The 5,733-nt window shown below is 35.0% G+C and overlaps 1 pseudogene; it reads left to right on the forward strand.

The window, feature by feature from the left end:
* Nucleotides 1-3,775: 3,775 nt before the first annotated feature.
* Nucleotides 3,776-5,359, forward strand: LOC147386685 (serine/threonine-protein kinase UCNL pseudogene; annotated as a pseudogene).
* The last annotated feature ends 374 nt before the right edge of the window (nt 5,360-5,733 follow it).

The following is a 5,733-nucleotide window of genomic DNA, read 5'->3' on the forward strand; positions in this document are numbered from 1 at the left end:
CATTATAGCTATCAGATATTACTTAATGATCTCATAATTATATTATATAATTATCTACCACTATAGGATATTTGGTAACAAAAGTAATCAACTACTTTAGTATGGCTACATGTACACGAATTCTATCAATATGGTGGGCCGGTAATGTGACCTATAAGGCGACAAGTCAGTACTATTGCACTCAATTGGTGACACCCAAATTCCACATTGGTCGGACACTAACTTTACAACACAACATGTATCATTCTAATTGATTTTTTTTTTTTTTTTTTTAAATTTCAATAAAGTTGATTATATATGGCTAATCAATGTCAATATTTCATACTATATTTCTTATGATGCTATACACGTGCAAGCTACTAATTGCTAAAAAAAAATGAAATAAAAAGATTAAATATTTAATAAACAAAAAGAAAAATAAAATAATGGATATTAAAGATATTCAAGAAACCCTAATTTCATGTCCTTAGATTATGGGTAGGTAGCCCCACATGGTGGAGGTACAGACGCTTACCTTCTTTTGTCTTGTTTGCCATCTCTACCTTCTTTTTAATACTTGACACCTCACACGTGTGTAATCCACTATTCTTCTTAGTGCTCTCTTTATGCTACTAAAATTAAATCTAAGATTCGGAAAGATTAGGATAGCGTTTGGATACTATTCAAAATTGGTTATTGACACCAAAAAAAAGAGTTTTAACATTCAAAATATTGTTTGGTAACCTTCTTCAATCCCAAATCCTACCAAAATGATAAGTTGAAATGGGTAAAAATGAGAAGTGAATTAGATGTGCTCCCAACTTCACACACCTATGAATAAGTTCGTTCGTGCCTACGACAAGGGCATTCTCTATGGGGTTAACAAAGTAAAAGTGTGGAAAAAAAAGTTGGAATTGTATTATTTCAAAAAAAATTGAGATTAAGGAGGTAAAAGATGAAAATAATAAAGGCATATTAGATGAAAAAAAAAATGTGAACTGGTTTTGATTTTTTAAAAGCTATAATTATCAACACTATAATTTTGATTACACCTTATCTTGATTACTAAGAAGAACTTGAAATCATAGGTTTAGATTCTCTCTGATTTTTAAAGTTTTTCTTACACTAAATCAAATTATTATGAGAATTCGTTGAACTTGTAGATTAATTCATTCAGAAAAAAAAAAAAATTATAAATTCACAATCTTCAAATAAAACATAAATGAAATGTTTGCATCACCTGAAGTTTGGTCGTTGTCTAAGATGAAGACGGTGACAATCAAGGAGAAAAATCGGAGGGAGAGGGTTAAGGTTAGAAAAAGGTGAAGAAGATGAGTTATGTTTGTATTTTTTGTTTGGGCACCGAGGGGATTGTAATTTCATAAAACTTTTTTTTATTAAAATCATGTGATCTGTAGTCTTTTTGCAATCTGCATCGTAAGATCTTTGTATATCCAATGGTTATGATCATTTGTTTGGATGTCTGTTTGGGACTTTGGCAACGAAACCCGATATATATATATATATATATATATCTCATGAAAAAACACATGATACCAACCGTTTAAATGCAAAATTGAATGGTGGAGACTTATCCTTGAGATAAGTATCTTTGAGATTTGTGTTATCAAGATACTCATAAATCTCAACCATTGGATTTTGTGTTTAAAGGGTTGGGATCATATGTTTTTTTCATAAGTCATTTTTAGGAGTTAATGGATCCTAATTAAGGATGGGTTCCGTAGATAACTTTTTAGACAACATGTTTTGTCTTATATATATGGACAACGTTCTATAGATAACATGTTAGATAACATTTTGTCCTATATGCAAAAATGTTTAGACTTTTCTTCCATTTTATTACCTCTACCGACTTTTCATTTTTCAACAATTATTACACATTCCCTCAACCTCTGTAATGTCATAGTGCCATTGCCCGCATTTTAATAACCCAGTTCTTCAAGAACATCTACATCAAATTCTTCCTTTTAAAATCATCCATCATCTTTTAATGAAAATATCAAATTATCTTCCTCATCCCCAATTAATCTCACTTTATTCTCTCCCTGTTGACCTTCTCGTCCTCATCTTTCCAAAGGGTATTAATGTCATTTATTCATAATCCAGAATATCGATCAATTTCTTAACAAACTACGGTTCCTGTTTCTAATCCTTAAAATGAAATTCTTAAGGGTAATTACTTAATGTTCAATTACAAAACTACAATTTTAGGAAAGTGATTTAAATAAAAGTGCTTCTATATGATCAATAGCACTCTGCCCCAAACGAGGCCTTAATTTACCAAGACCCATTCTACCTGTAATCATGCGGTCCTATTGATCATGACCGATCCATTCGGAGCCATCACGTGGTTAAAATCATGTAGAAGATGATGGTCCTAATAGTTAATCTTGATGGTGTGAAAGTAACGTATGTGGGCCCACATAAACGTTCACAGAGCTTTTCCACAATGATCGATAATACTTTAAATACAATAGTCCTGCATCTTACTGGATATTTACCTAGTTAAATACAAATTAAACCTAATAGCAAATTAGAATCTATCTTTAACGCTCCTCAGCTAGTGAATGATTGGTCCAACTGAGTTTTCCTAGGAGGCCATATTTATATAAAGATCCACTACCTATATTTTAGTATGATTTGGACATACCCCTTCACATTTCTTTGAATATTTGAGATACCCTTATGTTTTTTAATTGATAACACACCCTTTGACTTCAGTCTTCTCTAATTGATTAATAACAAATTATTCAAATACCTAGTGTGCAACATCTAGCAAAAAACTCATGATTTTTTATTCCCAAAATAAGTCATGCTCAAACTCTTCCACATTTAAAATAAATTTCTTTCAATCTATTAACCCTATCTTCTATATATTGTTTTTAACATGCATTAAGCTTTCTGAAAAATCCTAGATTTTTCTGTAAATTTTTACGTCCCAAATAATACAATTTAGCTATTTTGGGTCCTTGGAGTAAACCCATATAAAACATGGATCAAATATGGTCTGATGTCCCTTGATCTAAGTTAGATCTGTGCTAGATGCATATCCACCTAGATCCGAATGACATATTGCTTTGAAAACTATATTTTTATATTTTTCAATATATGTTATAGTATTTTTAATATAACATGAATTCTTATAAAATAAAAGAAATAGAATAGTAAAATATAATAATATATCAATTTAAAAAGAAATATAACAAGAAAATGTTGAACGATCCAAAATTATATGACCCAAATTAAGTAATTCAATTGAATCTGATTAGGATTTAGTGAAAGCAAAATGATTTTAATTAGTAGGATCTGAGTCAGATTTGACTACGGATCCGAATAAAAAATTTAGATTTGAATATGAATATACTCAAACTTGAGCCATTTTAAGTCTCATTTTCAATATCATCCCTTACCCTTCATAAAAATCCTAAATTTTATACCCAAATTTCAAACAATTTTTTTTTTAAAACTTCACTTGACATTTTAATATTGAAGTGAGTAGAATGTTAATGTTGCATAAGGGCATTTGAGTCATCTTGTATTATTCTACTAGTGATGACGAGGGTCAAAGTCGCGAGTCATCAATTTGAAATCGCATGGGTATCTCAAATATCCACTAAAACAGGAAGGGGAATGACTAAACCACCCTAACCCTATATTGCATATAGTACCGTTTTGGTTGACAGGTGGCAGCCTCTGAAGACACAGACGGACCTTATTGATCCGACTAAGATGCACTTTGGACATACATGATACATATAATATGACCGCGCTCAATGCCAACATCTCCCCCTATATTTCTCTATTTCTCTTTCTGTCTCTCATCTCAGGCAGCGATGAAGTCTTCGCCTGAGCTAGACCTCAACAAGCTGACCGCGGTCAGGGTTTTGGGTGAAGGAGCCATGGGTACTGTATTCCTGGTCACCGATCGTGAAGCTGACCCATCTGCCCGCTGCCCGTTCGCTCTCAAAGTTGTTGAGAAATCAACTCTCCACACCAAATTCGACGCTGACCGACGTGCCCGTTGGGAGATGTCTGTACTCTCTCGTCTCAACCACCATTTCCTTCCCACCCTTTTGGGCACCCTTGAAACCAAAGAGTTCTTAGCTTGGGGCGTACCGTACTGCCCAGGTGGTGATCTTAACGTCCTCCGCTTTCGTCAAACCGACCGTACATTCTCTCCTTCCGCTATACGGTTCTATGCAGCTGAAATCATATGTGCTTTGGAGTATCTACACCGTATGGGTATCGTATATCGTGATCTCAAGCCGGAAAACGTTCTTATCAACCAATCAGGCCACGTCACACTCACCGATTTCGACCTCTCCCGGGTTCTGACCCACAAAACACCGAAACTGATCGACGGAACGGAATCTAGAGAGGTTGAAGTTGGTGATGGTAGAAGGAAGCATCGCCGGAATCTGTCTCGGTTCATGTTTTCGGAGAAAAGTTTGAAGAAAGCTAAATCCGCTCGAGTTTCACCACTGAGTCGGAGAGGAACGAGTTTCTCAACTGGGGAACGATCCAACTCGTTTGTTGGTACTGAGGAGTACGTGTCTCCAGAAGTCATACGTGGTGATGGACACGAGTTCGCTGTTGATTGGTGGGCTCTTGGGATACTCATGTACGAGATGATGTACGGTAAAACTCCGTTTCGCGGAAAAAATAGAAAAGAAACGTTTCGAAACGTGGTAATGAGTCATCCTGAGTTTATTGGGATTCGTACTGATTTAACTGATTTGATTGGACGGTTGTTAGAGAAGGATCCTACGAAGCGTTTAGGTTATAATAGAGGTGCGGTGGAGATTAAAGAACATGTTTTCTTTCGTGGAGTCAGATGGGATTTGTTAACGGAGGTGTTACGGCCTCCGTTTCTAGCGTACATAGAAGATAAGAACTTGACGGAAACGGATATTGTAACGGCGAGTGGAATAGATATAAAAGATTATTTTCAGAACCAAAAGATGAAGCCATCAGTGTGGTCTTCACAGACGCCGTCAACGGTAAGTTCGCCGTTATCTGACTGCAGAAGAAGCGTATCTTTAACGGAATTCTGACCCACGTGTAAGAACTGAGGATTTGGCTTACTATACACTCGTTTGTACATAAAGGAGAAAACGTTATAACGACGTTAGATAGAGAAAAAAAGCCGTTATTGTAATTTTATTGTACATTGGATTCGTAACGCCGTTGATCTAGAGCTATACTGTTTTTTTATATGTTACGTAGCTTTATCAACGGTGTTGGGACTTGGGAGTATATTTAAATTGTTAGCGCGCGAAGGACAAAATCATTGTCACAGATCTCAAAGACAATGATTTTTCTACACTTTACTTTTACTGCAAAACATTTCTACGCATCGTAGACGTAGTCCATCTTTCACGCATAGTTTAACAATCGAGTTGACTCGAAACTCGGATGAATTTAATTGAGTGGATTGAATTTTATGTTGACTCGTTCCACAACTTCTTGTAACCATGTTTTACCATCAACTTAGAAACTCAACCGGGTCAGATAAAAAAACACCGAGTCAAATTAGTAATATTTTTAGGTGATGTCGAGTTGACTCAACTCAACGTACATTCTAGAAAACTGTGTGGCATGTGTCACATGGCACATTCTTTTTTTGGTCGGCTTACTCATGACGTTTGGCCCACTATTTCATGAATCAAAGCATAATTTTGAAAAATTACTTAATGACCCATATATAGGGTTTATAAACAATTTCTTAATGAT

The sequence above is a fragment of the Akebia trifoliata genome, chromosome 14, assembly GCF_017979445.1.
Source record: "Akebia trifoliata isolate Shusen 1 chromosome 14, ASM1797944v1, whole genome shotgun sequence".
Taxonomy (NCBI): domain Eukaryota; kingdom Viridiplantae; phylum Streptophyta; class Magnoliopsida; order Ranunculales; family Lardizabalaceae; genus Akebia; species Akebia trifoliata.